Source organism: Neolamprologus multifasciatus, chromosome 22 (genome assembly GCF_963576455.1).
Source record: "Neolamprologus multifasciatus chromosome 22, fNeoMul1.2, whole genome shotgun sequence".
Classification (NCBI taxonomy): domain Eukaryota; kingdom Metazoa; phylum Chordata; class Actinopteri; order Cichliformes; family Cichlidae; genus Neolamprologus; species Neolamprologus multifasciatus.
In genome coordinates this window covers 1,432,011-1,446,541 of record NC_140459.1, presented here as the reverse complement: position 1 = coordinate 1,446,541, position 14,531 = coordinate 1,432,011, and the positions used below count along the sequence as shown (strand labels likewise).

The 14,531-nt window shown below is 40.2% G+C and overlaps 1 protein-coding gene across 1 annotated transcript in view; it reads right to left on the bottom strand.

Moving 5' to 3' along the window:
• Window positions 1-14,531, bottom strand: part of LOC146492509 (class I histocompatibility antigen, F10 alpha chain-like) — a 153,949-nt gene that overhangs the window by 52,065 nt on the left and 87,353 nt on the right. The gene's annotated exons all lie outside the window — the stretch shown is intronic.

The following is a 14,531-nucleotide window of genomic DNA, read 5'->3' as shown; positions in this document are numbered from 1 at the left end:
TATACTAATACAGTGGGATGCAAAAGTTTGGGCAATCTTGTTAATAGCCATTATTTTCCTTTATAAATCGTTGGTTGTTACAATAAAAAATGTCACTTAAATACATCATACAGGAGACACATACAGTGATACTTGAGAAGTGAAAAGAAGTTTACTGGATTTACAAATAGTGTGCAATAATTGTTTAAACAAAATCAAGCAGGTGTGTAAATTTGGGCACCACAAAAAAAAGAAATGGAATAAATATTTACTGTATATCAATGTGTGTGTCTCCTATATGATACATGGGGTGCCTTTGTGTGTGGACGTGCTTCCCATCCAGAGCTCCACAGCAGAGAGGGAAGTTCCAGCGCTCCTGGAATCCCTCTGCGATGGACCGCCAGTCTCCAGGTGAAGGCACAGCCATGGAGTCGTCCGCTAGACAGTCCAGATGGCCGTCGCTACCTGGGGGGTGATCTGGCACACCGTGGACACACTGACTCTGAAACTGAACGCGATGGTCCTGAAGGAGTCCCCGGTGGCAAGGAACCTGGACAAGATTGTTCAAAATTAGCATTATGTGTACTGCAGTTACAAAATACATTATTCAAATTCCAAAATACTTTTGTGATGTCAGATTTAAATTACAAAACATAAATCTTACATAAAACATTTTGTAATTATAAGGATAATTACATAATATATATTAGATATAATATCAAACAGTCAGTTGTGTTTTGTTTTAACTTTAACATATCATAATTTGATTGGTAGCAAGTTTTACCACTACAGTGTGCCAATCACTCATAATTCCTAAACATGTCAATCAGGTAGGAATGAAGTAAGAGATTAATAGAAATAAAGAGTTGTATGTTGACATGTAGCCCTTTCCTTGCTTATATCATTAATATTTTTGAAAAATTAATCTGTGATAAGACAGCTTATCAAGATAGAATATGCTAGATAGAACCATATAACTAAAGATGAACCAAACTGTTCACAATTTTATCTAGCTCTCAGTTTTAAGAAAGGCTGGTGACTTGATGAGACCTTTCGAGTATCACTAGAAATATTATAAACAGTCGTCTCCATAGCACAGTTTGCTTTCAGTAAACACCGACGGCATTCATTGATAGCATAGCACATCCATGTTAGCAGTCTATAAACGATAGTTTAGCATATATTAGCACAGGTATCAATAAAGGACTACCGTATTAAACACTTTTACTAACCTCAGGCAGACGGACAGGCGCTCTGCAGGTGGGATTGAGCGCCTGTAGTTGGTGTCTACGCGGGCGATGCTTGGACCAACGCGGGACAGCAGGTCCTCAAACTGGGCGAGGGGAAGACGGCGATATCGCTGAAATCGAACGTCATCCAGGCGCAGCTCCTGGAGCAAGTGGTGAAACTCACCAAACTGCTCATGCGTCTGAAGAACCTGATGGACGCACGGCGAGGACGTCCTTAACGCCGCTAATCTGCTCTCCACAGTAAATAGAGAAGGGAGACTCTCTCTTCAAGCGCTAGCTCGACAGCTGCCATCTAGCAAAGATACCGGTCTGGCACAACTTCCTCCCACATTTCTGGTTCACGCACGTCAAAATATGCAATTTTGAGGCGCAATGGATTTTTCTTGGACACGCGTCGAGGTGCGAACGTGCACGCGTCAAATTAGGGGCGTTTGGGGCGTTTTCGCTCGTGTCTATCGCGTTCGGTGTGAACACACCGTTAGACCCACGATACCAGCTCCTCACTCAGCACACATGGAACTGTATGGAATCAGAACGATGCCACCTTCAAACGAAACCGAAAAAAAATATTGAAACCGAAAAAACAAATTGACAGTGAAAAACAATTAATTGAAACTGTAATTTTTTTGTTTTCGCTTACAATTTTTTTTTTTTCAGTTTCAATCCATTTTTTTTCGGTTTCAATCCACTTTTCGGTTTCACTCTGCTGGCACTGTTTTGACGTCCGGGGGCGCGCTGGGGGGGCGGGGATTCCGACCCGTATGTATTTGCATATATTATAATGCTGACCAATGATTGGAAAAAACACTGACGACGCGGCTGCGGTCACGGACAAACTTGCACGTGTCTGTTCGGGAATGGCAGATGCTGAGAGGTCCAGCGTTTACATTACCGACTATTTCAAAGTGACAGCCTGAGGTGTTCTTCAGTAAATTGGACTACCGGACAGGAGGACCTGAGGCCCCACCGCATTATTTTTGGTAAGTTAAAGGTGTTTGTAAGCTAATCCGTAATTTTGGTCCTTAGCTAGCTACCTTAGCTAGCTACCTAGATAGCTAAGGACCTAGCTAGCTAAGATGAGCACTCGGCTGTCGGGGAAACTTGTTTTGTAAAGTTCGTTTAGCTAACCCGTGCAGGTGAATGAATTTACCCTGACTAAAGAAATCAAGAGAAACGCACCGGGCTGCTCAGTGACTAACCACGGTTACTGTACTTTTATTATGAGTATTATACTGTAAGAGCAACAGGCTGGACTCTGCTTCTGCTCCTGTAATTAAATATGTGCAAACAGCAGCATGTTTTCTGTCGCTTTCCACATGTGGAACGACATTAATGCCAATTTTAAAAACCTGGCACTTCAATAACCCCTCATTACTCAATAGCTACGGATTAAATAGCAAAGCCCGATACTTATGTACTGAAACCAACTACTTCCGCTTGTCAGCTTAAGTTAAAATGTTACATTTTTCCTCTGATTATTTTTTTTTTAGCATTTTTTTATACTGAGTTTGTTACAAATATTCAGGTTAAAAAATTATTTTTAATGAATTATGTTCACAAAGTCACATGTGCAGTACTCTGTACAGCTTGCATCCTTTAGGACAAATAATTTGAAGCATTAATATTTCTTGTTCAATACTGAGCTGATAACACCTCTGTATGTTGTGACCAGGCTGCAGCAGCAGACTGAACCTCGACTGAAACCTGCTCCATCATCTCATCTTTGCAGATGTCCATTTATAAAGCATCAACAACTCAAAGGTAAACATGATATTAGAAAATGTGTTAGTATATAAGGCCTTTAAAACAAATAAAAAATAAACAGCTGTTGGCAGAACTGTAGGACTGAACAACTTCAGATCCCGAGTGTGTGAGGACAGAGAAGGATCAGCTCTATTTCAGATTTGAGAGATACACTTTATATTTCAGTTTGTGATGATTCTGTTCTGTTTGTGATTACAGGAGCTGTCCTCAGATTCAGACCTCAGCACCACCCAGTGACAGCAGACAGATCATCTTATATCTTCAATCTTTCTAGTAACTCCAAAATTAACTGAATGTGCTGTCAGTGAAAGCTGCAGCTGTTTTATTGATAAATTTAAAGACAAAAAGTCAAAAGGATTAATCACCCCTGTAACTGTGTCACTATACATCAGCATTAACAGGACCTCAGTTTGGTGTTTCAGAAAACTGCTGATCTCAGACCTGCACAGCTTCTGTTTTAAACACTGAATGTACTCAGCTACATGAAGAGCACATGATGTTTTCTCTGACACAATTAAATAAAACCTGATTAAAGTCAAAGGTTGTTACTTGTATTTGAACTAAAACGTGTGATCTCGAATTCTTTCACTGTTTTTTGACAATAGTGTGTTATTTATCATAAAGTAATTCAGAGTCATTCATACCAGAGTAACCAGAGAGCACAACATATATTTAACTTTCTACAGGACTTAAAGCTATTACTATAGCTTATAGCTATAGCTATTACTTAACTGCACTACTGTATAGTTCTGTGTAAATAATCATTCTGTACATACGATAATTTTTAATCCTACAACTGTTTATAACTTGCATAGTTCACATTTCTGTATAACTGTATATCTCAGATTTCTGTATAGTTTTTTTATTTCATATTTATATCCTGTTCATAGCCTGTACATAGCTTGTACTCACTACAGCCTGTACATACTTATAGTTATAGCATATTCATAACATACTTCATACCGTGTACATTATAACATACCATAATAGACCCATTTCTGTAATATACTTACATATCTATTTTATTGCTAATATATATTGTAATATATCTATATCATGGCTAAAGCACTTCTGGATGGATGCAAACTGCATTTCCTTGCCCTGTACCTGTGCATGTGCAATGACAATAAAGTTGAATTCTATTCTATTCTATTCTATTATGTAAAAGTCCAGACCCTCTGAGGATTATCTGAGTACTTCTAACATTACACAAAGCAAAGGTCTCCATCAGTGTTCATGAAATGCTGGGTTTATCCTTCTTGTGAGGGAGCTGCTGGTGAAGATCACGAGCCCTGCTTGATCCCGGCGATGAGTTTCATTCTTCCTGGTGTTTCTGAAATGATGCCTCTCACTGTGGGTCAACAGAACATCTGGTACAGCACAGCTGTAATGAAAGAAATTGAAGAAGTTTTGAAAAAATAAATCTTGGAAATGCCCTATATGTGAGAAGCAGATTTTGTATTTACTTTTCTTTTGCCAATCAAGATAACTAAAAGTATAATTTTCACCATACAATTACTAACCTTGTCATCTCCTGCACTGTCTGTTTTGGGCTCTGGGCTTGTCCTTCCCAGCGCTCATGAGACTGCTTTGCTGCACTGTGGTATGAGGTGCTAACCTGTTGACAGTGTTGGGAAGGTTATTTTAAAATGTATTCCACCAAAGATTATAGAAGTAATGTATTCTGAATACTTTACAACTACATGAATGTACTATTGCTGTGTGATTTATTACTATTACTGAAGGCTACTCGCCATACCAACACCAACTAGATGTTAAAATCATAATATAAATGAGTAACAGTAGGTGGACATTAGGTAAGGCTGCACTTTTTGCAGCGATCTCGTGTAGAAAACTATTCCGCGCATATATAAAACAGGTCAGCGGCTCCGAACCGTAGTAAAGGGACCTCTGGCTAATACGTCGAGTTCGTGTCGGGCTCGTAGCTGAAAACTAGCTTTACTTTATTGTCTGGGTCAACTTTGCTAGCAGAGACAGAGAGAGGCGTTGAAAGGCTGCTCCAACGGGACTTATTGTTTCAGAGGAAAACACGAACACGGTGTACAGTCGAGTCTTAATAGCTTACTTACAGCTGGGCTCGTCAGGCTCTCTTCTTGGCTGCAGTGGTTATTATTATATTTACATGCTTCCAGCTCCCGTTTCTGCTCGATGACAGCTCGTACTTTTCCTTTTTCTCCCTCCCTCGCTCACAGACACATAACGGGTATGGCAGTCCATTCTCCCTGCAGCAGGGACTACACTGCCCATGAGGCTACATTGTTTAGGGCGATGCCTGTAACACTCTGCTATTGCCTTCATATTAAATCATTTTTGTATAATAATATTTAGAGGCTCTTATTGCGTGTTTTGTTTGGGTTTCCACCGGCGTGGAATTACCAAAAATAGAGAGACCATAGCCTAACATATGAAACAGGAAAATACCGCCATGTAATCCATTTATTTCAACAAACTAACTGTATTCTCAATATCACCTATTGAACGGTAACTGTAACGGATACATTTACTCATATTTTGTATTTTAAATACGTAACGCCGGTGCATGTATTACGTTACTGCCCAACACTGCCTGTTGATGAGATCTTGTGCCGTTCCTAAAACACCGGCCTCCAACTCCTAAAGAGACACGGGTGTCCCTAAATTTAGCTAATATTAGCTTCGGGCTAGCTTGCTACGACGAATGGGCTAATACCAGCATTTTACCACAACTTCACCAGATGTAGCTAAAAAAAAACTAAACTAATGTCCAGTCCAGTGGGACAGCAAGGAAAGATGACAAAAATGATTACTTACTTGCGGTTTGGAGGGTCCAGCTGAAATTGAAGCAGCCATTGAAAGACGGGAAGAGAGAAAGATGGCAGCTTGGTCAGCACTAGTGGCCTCTATAATGTATGCAAATACACGCGGGTCGGATTCCCCGCCCCAGCGCGCCCCCAGACGCCAAAACACTTTGATTGAAACTGAAAAATGGTTTGAAACCGAAAAAAAATTGATTGAAACTGAAAAAAAAAAATTGTAAGCGAAAACAAAAAAATTACAGTTTCAACTAAGTGTTTTTCACTATAATTTTTTTTCCGGTTTCAATACAAGATTTTTCAGTACATTTATTTCAGTTACAATATTTTTTTTCGGTTTCAATATTTTTTTCGCTTTCGTTTCAAGGTGGCATCGTTCTGATTCCACAGAAATGTCCCTCAAAAAAAAAACAGTCTGCACACAAATACGCAGAATGTTAGATGTCCACATTCCTTAAATGTCCTTGTTCCTAATGTCCTTGGTTCTTTTTAAATATTAAAATAAATTTGCATCTTGTGACACATTAAAAGTAAATACACTGGCATTACTGTGCATCACCCGCAGTTACAGCTACAGCACAGCTATTGCACCTGAACTGCGCATAACCACTTAGCTGGCTGCGGCTGAACTAGCAGGCCCAAGAAAGGAAAAAACACTAAACACTCATAATAAACAAAACTGTCACAACATTGCAATACTATGAAAACACATCTTAAACATAATTAAACACATTTACTACTATTCTGACTGGTTAGTTGTTTTTTTCAGTGCATTAAACTGCAATAGCGGTGCTAAGTGAGCTAGGCTAACTCACCAGAATAGTTCAAAAAGTTCGAAGAAACACTCCGACTCCTTCGAGGTAGGTACCCGTCTGTGGTTCACCGCTAACAACAGCTCTCTCACAAATATTGATTGAACCTCTTTTCTCTCTTTCGACTGGGAAAAACCGTGCTCCGCGGCAGCATGGAGTTTTTCCTTGCCGTCTTTGTTCTTCTACACCACACACCGAGCACCGAGCTGCAGGTGATGCCTTCAGGGCAAGCCCGGAAATTAAACTATCAGACGAGAACTACGATGCATTCAAAGAACCCTGTACTTCCGAATGCTGTAAATCTTACCAGGGTTACATTTGTTTCTTTTTTCATTCTAGCTGAAGTCCGGGACGAACTGTGTTCCTTTTCAAATCAAATCAAATGACTTTTATAGTCACATCACATGTGCAGGTACACTGGTACACTACATGTGAGTGAAATTCTTGTGTGCGAGCTTCACAAGCAACAGAGGTGTGCAAAAATACAATACCATAAGAACAAGCAAAATATAAGAATGGCTAAATCTGAGAATTATATGAATAAATATATGTACATATAAGAGTGTATGCATATTACTGAATGTGTATACTAAATATGTTTTTCTACGTGTGTATATATATGTGTGTGTGTGTGTGTGTGTGTGTGTATACATATTTTACAAATTAAATAGAGTAAACAATAAAATAAAATATATAAAATATACAGAGGTTGGTAGTTGGACATGTGCAAAACAAGTGGCATTAATGTACAGTATGGAGTGCATAATGTTGAAGTTCCAGTAGTGAAGGTGAGGTGTCTATGAAGTGTTCAGCAGTCTGATGGCCTGGTGGAAAAAGCTTCTCTCAATCTGCTGGTTCGGGACCGGATGCTGCAGAACCTCCTTCCTGATGGAAGTAGTGTGAACAGTTTATGGCTGGGGTGACTGGAGTCCTTGATGATCCGCTTTTCTCAGGCACCGCTTCCTGTAGATGTCCTGGAGGGAGGGAAGCTCACCTCCAATTATCCGTTCAGAGCACTGCAATACTCTCTGGAGAGCTTTGCTGTTTTAAGCGGAGCTGTTGCCGTACCTGGTGGTGATGCATCCAGTGAGGATGCTCTCAATGGCACAGCGATAGAAGGTCCTGAGGATGCGGGGGCTCATGCCGAATCTTTTCAGTCTCCTGAGAAAAAAGAGGCGCTGCTGCGCCTTCTTCACTGTTTTGTTTTTGTGTACTGACCACATAAGATCCTCAGCCAGATGTACACCAAGGAAGCAGAAGCTGCTCACTCTCTCCACAGCAGCACCGTTGATGGTGATGGGGGCGTGTACTTCTCTGCACCTCCGGAAGTCCAGTATCAACTCCTTTGTCTTTGCGACGTTGAGGGTGAGATGGTTGTCTTGACACCAGTGGGTAAGGGCGCTGACCTCCTCCCTGTAGGCCGTCTCATCACCGTTGGTGATAAGACCCACCACTGTAGTGTCATCCGCAAACTTCACAATGATGTTGGAGCTGTTAGTGGCCGTGCAGTCGTAGGTGTAGAGTGAGTACAGGAGAGGGCTCAGTACACACCCCTGTGGACAGTGTTGGGGAGTAATGGAATACATGTACCGCCGTTACGTATTTAAATACAAAATATGAGTAACTGTATTCTGTTACAGTTACCGTTTAAAAAGGTGGTTTTTAGAATACTTTTACTTTGTTGAAATAAATGGATTACACGGCGGTACTTCCCTGTTTCATATTGTGGCGGGTCAGGACTGTTTGGGTTTTGTTTGACAGCTACGTTCTGTTGTTCCAGGCAGCGTTACGGTTGCCATGGTTACAGGGTGACGCTCTCTCTCTGCGTGTTTCCTCGGTGAGAGAGGCCTTTTTGTTGTTGTTATGCTAAGCTAACAGGCAGAATGCAGAATGTAGCATCATGGGCAGTGTAGTCCGTGCTGCAGGGAGAATGGACTGCCATACCCGTTATGTGTCTGTGAGCGAGGGAGGGACAAAAAGGAAAAGTACGAGCTGTCATCGAGCAGAAACGGGAGCTGGAAGCATGTAAATATAATAATAACCACTGCAGCCAAGAAGAGAGCCTGACGAGCCCAGTTGTAAGTAAGCTATTAAGACTCGACACGAACCGTGTTCGTGTTTTCCTCTGAAACAATAAGTTCTGTTGGAGCAGCCTTTCAACGCCTCTCTCTGTCTCTGCTAGCAAAGTTGACCCAGACAACAAAGTAAAGCTAGTTTTCAGCTACGAGCCGACACAGAACCCACCGTATTAGCCAGAGGTCCCTTTGCTACGGTTCGGAGCCGCGGACCTTCAGTAACAGTAATAAATCACAGCAATAGTACATTCATGTAGTTGTAAACAGCATGATAATATATTAAGTAATCCAAAGTATTCAGAATACGTTACTTTCATTGAGTAACGTAACGGAATACGTTACAGAATACATTTTGGGGCATGTAATCTGTAATCTGTAATGGAATACATTTTAAAAGTAACCTTCCCATCACTGCCTGTGGAGCACCAGTGTTCAGTGTGATGGGGGATGACGTGATGCTGCCCAGTCTGACCACTTGGAGTCTGTCAGACAGGAAGTTAAGGATCCAGCTGCAGAGGGAGCTGCTCAGTCCTAGATCCTGCAGTTTCCTGTCCAGCTTCGAGGGAACGATGGTATTGAATGCTGAGCTGTAGTCTACAAACAGCATTCTCACATACGCGTCTCTCTTCTCCAGGTGTGAGAGGGCAGTATGTAGTGTCAGGGCTATGGCGTCATCGGTGGACCTGTTGTGGCGGTATGCAAATAGTAGAGGGTCCAGTGAGTCGGGTAGTGCAGAGCAAACGAAGTCCCTGACCAGCTTCTCAAAGCATTTGCTCACAATGGGGGTCAAGGCTACAGGTCACCAGAAGTTCAATGAGGAGATGGTGGAGGATTTGGGTACAGGGACGACGGTGGCCATTTTGAAGCAGGCTGGGACTACAGACAGAGAGAGGGAGAGGTTGAAGATGTGTGTAAACACTCCAGCCAGCTGAGCCGCGCGTGACTTCAGGACGCAGCCGGGAATCCCGTCCGGACCAGTAGCTTTGCGTGCGTTCACCTTCCTGAAGCACTTCCACACATCCTCCTCAGACACAGTGTGCACACTGACGTCATTTACCGCGTAATATTCTCTCTGAATGTGGGACGATTCCGTTTGTACGGGATGGCAATTGGTAATTTATTTCAACATGTGAACAATATACAAGTACATTTAGAAAAGAAAACAAGAAAGAAAAAAAATACTGTACAAATTACATACAAAAAAAAAAGTTCTGATTAATTTACATGTTGAAAGGGAAGAAGTAAACACTTATTTAATCCCACCCCTTTGCCATAAATTATCAGTTAATATTTAGTCAGCTTCCTTACTGATATAATTTGTAATACAAATAGTGAACAGATTTCTGATATACTTTATACTATAATATCACATCATGAGTTTTTTTTGTTTTTTTTTTAAAGACGACAAAGCAACAAGGTGACATATACCAGTTTGTAAACTGTGCCACGTAAAACCAGAGTCATGATAAACAAGATATACGCAGCGTTTTTTCCTCAATATTTTCGTCACGTTTGCTGTCTAAGGACAGCGCAGCGAGACCTCTCTGCTTATGAGCAAAAAATAAAAAAACAAAACAAAAACACCCATTTTGTGTTTGTGGAAAAATGCAGCATGTCGACCAATTAAAAAATGATATGGCAACATGACATTTGGTTGTTTAGGAAGAGGCGGAAGTTTTAGGAGTGACAGAGAGAGAGAGAGAGAGGGAGATTAGTAACGTTCAGCGTGTTTGCAGTGTGTAGTTAGTGTGTTGTCGTGTGTAGTTAGTGTGTAGTGTTGTGGATAGTTTTGTGTTGTGTGTCAGAACAATGAGGTTCTGCTGTCTCCAGGTAGAAACAGGAGTGACACACCTGCTGCTGTCAGACCTGCAGGTATCAGGCTGTGATGTTTTCTTTATAGTGGACAGAAATATTTGCAGTGGCACAAATAATTTGTGGCATCTTATTGAAGAACAGCTGATTGTTCTGTAAATAGTTTGAAATGGTTATTTAAAAAATCAAGGTAAAATTAAATGGATGCAAATAACTTTGTTGTTTGCATAACTTGTGCAGATTTTAAAATTGACAGTTTATATTTGTATTTAAAGTTATGAAATATGATCATTAAACATGTTTGTGGTTGTTACAGTTTTTTGTCTGATTTTGATCAATTGTGTTAACACAGTTTGTCAAAATGAAAACATGACTGTAAATTCAGACACGTGAGGTTGTGCTGAAAACAACGAGACCAAACAAGGCAAATAAATAGTTTTTAAAGGTCAAATGTGGAGGAAACATCAAAAGTAGTTGGACCCCAGAGGGTTAAACATTTTTTTAAAGTAACACAAAAGTTACTTTTCAAGTAATTAATTACTTTTAGATTCTAGTAACTCAGTTACTAACTCAGTTACTTTTTTGAAGAAGCAACTATTACTATAATTAATTACTTTTTCATAGGAACTTGCGCAACACTGCTATCTACACACTCCAAACACACGAAACATGACAAATCTCTCACATCTCAAGACCCGCTGTCTCTCTCTCTCTCTCTCTCTCTCTCTCTCTCTCTCTCTCCACTTTATCTCGGCTGTAACATCTGATGATGTAAAATGAGGACACGAGGATGCGTGGCACATTAAATGTTGCACAACGTATTTGTGAGTTTCATATCAGATAAGAAAAACATTTTCAGAAACCGTTCAGATGCACTTTTATCATGTTGTCCTATAAATTTGTTCCATCATGTGACTCGGCTGTCATATAAACACTTCTGTGTTCTTATTTAGTCACAGATCAGATCATCACATCTGTCAGGACAGAAAAACTAGCAGCAGTAAAAAGTACTGCAGAGTCTCACGTTCGTGTTCAGCCCAGGCTCTGTGCTGCAGCTCAGCCCCTCTCTCTCCCCCCACTTTCTTTACTGTTTCAATGGTCTCTGTCCAAAAAACAACAACAAAGAAACATCTGTGAAAAAGTAGAGTTCATAAACTCAAATCATGAATGAATAAATAAATAAAATAAAATGCAAACATTTTATTTCGAAGGAAATTTAGTTTAATTTGTTGAACAAACCTTCAATAAACCCAGAAAGTTGATTCTGTTTATCTGGACTTTGTGTTATCAGATTTAATTTTAACTATGAAAAAAATGTGGTTCAGCTTTTCCTGTCATAACGTCTGTAGTTCCTGTTCAAAGCAGCTCACAGAGAGACAGAGGAAGCGAAGCGACAGCAGCATCAGAATACAGAGGACCAACATTTACTTATGATTTACTGCAGAATCAGAATCAGCTTCACATAGAAAAGCTCCAGTTAACAGAGAAACACAGCGACTGAGTGACAGCTCTGCTGTACAGGAAACTGATACTGCTGAAAACTGAGCATCTTAAAATGTCTTCCATCATCGATGAGGATCCAGAGTTGAGCATGAGTGTGAAATACAGCAAAGGAGAGGACAGAGGAGAGAGACTGGAGGGACTGGTCCTCCTCCATGAGAATGTGGACTCCAGCACAGACCATCAGGTCCCTGTTTCAACACAGGACGGAGGTAAGTATCAAATACTGAGGGATCAGGAATCAGGAGAGACTGTTTCCATCTTCTCAATAAAATATCAAACTAATACAGATCCATCAAAGCTTTTGGGTCCAGAGACTCAGTTTATTCATAGTGTGGAGGAAAGTTCAAGCTTTGGTGAAGGTGTGCAGTCTCTACTCTTATTATGGTTTATATGTTTCTATAATTTTTAATGTTTTCTGTTTATTTAGAGAATAAATGACAAAAAATTGTCTAGTTTAAAGTATCAGTGTGTTATTTTAGTAAGTGTAGAAACTCTTCAGTCTCCACAAGCTGACAGAAAAGTGTTGGAGGAGTTATCTCACAGATCAGTGGTGAAGGCAGAAATATAAGAAACAAGGAAGTGTTGGTCGACACTGTGGAGCGAGTATAACCACGGAAACTGCTCAAAGCACACTTTTCACAGCTAGTTTTAGCTGACAGGAAATCAGACCAATGAATAACAACTCTGTTTTCATTTCAGCAAATCATGGAGATATTGTTTTAATGACATAATATTCATATTATAATAACCAACATTGTCTTCATGATCTGGTCTTTGTGTGAAACACGGCTGATACACATTCGTCTGTTTCTGAGTCACATCAAAGCGTTTCTCTGTCAGAGTCTCTGTTCTCACATATGTAAAAGTCACCTGAAGACAAACATGTGACAAAGTCTCCTGTAAATATCAAAACTGCTAGAATGAACTTGTTCAGCTCATCATCAGGTCGGCTGCAGGTGGAAAGTCTTTCTGACAATAAACCAATAAAACACGCTTGAAAAATGGGAAACAAATTATGATTAAAACATGTTTAATAATTAAATTAACAAATGATTTTCTCTCCATTTTACCTTCGTAGAAATAAAAGCCCAGGAGAAGCTTCCAGCTGTGAAAAGAAGCCGTTTCAGAGGTGTTGAAGTGAAGCTGGTGGTTCTGTATCTGCTGATTCTGGCTGGAATCACAACACGCTGTGAGGAGTTTTATTATCATGCTCATGATACACTCCCATGTTAAAATGAGCACCTTTGCTGCCTTAAAAACATGTTTCCATTCAGGACCAAATGAGTTTTGGTCTCTAAGGATAGTTTCCTCTTCATAAAAACTGCACGGTGGCATTTTAAATGGAATTCTCTGATCAATAATATGAGCTGCTGTGTGGTACAGCCTGACCAACACGTTGGTTTTGCTGACTGAGCTTCTAGTATTTCATGAGTCTGTTACTTAGCACTGATTAGCAGGTGTGTGTCTGTGTGCATGATTCCTGGCTCATATCTTGTGTGTGTTGTGGAAGTGGAGTGAATGTTCTTGTTGTTCCTTCAAACTCTTCACTCAACACGGTGATTCTGTGATTACATCAACAAAGCAGACAGGCAGCAGCATCTGCTGCAGACTGATGCAGGTGCAGTCACACTATGTTAGACAGTGGCCGTCTGTCATTGTGCAACTAGTTAGTTCACTTGGTGTGTTAAGCAGGTAGCTAACAAGCTAATGTTAGCTCCATTCATCTCATAGGAAAATGAAAAACTTTATTTAAATCATTTTAAATTTTAAATCTTCGGTTTTGTTGCATTTCTAACCAGATATTTTGGTGAGTTTGGAAAAAGAGCAGCTGAAGGACGAGATGGAAGGTAAGAAACTATTAAAAACTGTCAGAGTTGGAGACGGATTTGAAAGGTAACTGATTTTACATTTTCAATCAGCTTCTTGTGTTAAGATAAAAAAAGAAACAAACCAAATTACAGCAGCTGACCTCCCAAACTAACATAAACAGGAGAAACTGTTCACAGTCAAAGGCAGCTCAGCCCTACAAACTCCTTCGAAGTGAAACAGGAAACACACAGTGAGAGCTGCACTTCCACAGGAAGTACCTAATCACATGGAAACACCTGTGATATGAGGAAGTGTTGATTCCCAGTGTTGTCTGTTCTTTCAAAGCATATAGATAACATCTCTGACTACAGGTGTAGAAATGCTGTTTGATTCTTCACCTTCTTCCTCCACACTGAAGCACGATTATTCTGAATCTTGTCAGTGGTTTTTGTTCACAGTTGATACGTATTTAGCTCATCAGATTTCCTGTAGTTCTAACACCTCCACCCACAGGACATGTTAAAGAACAATGGCTGCAAGTTTCTGACTCTTATTGATATTTGACAAAGCAGAGGAAGAAGATTATTTCTGTTCAATGTTTCACTCATTTTATTTTATTTTATTTGGATTTCACTGAAATATTTCAGATGCTTTGAACAAGAGTGAATTCAACAAAATGAAGAACAGCCACACTGAGGATGAACTTCAAGGTAA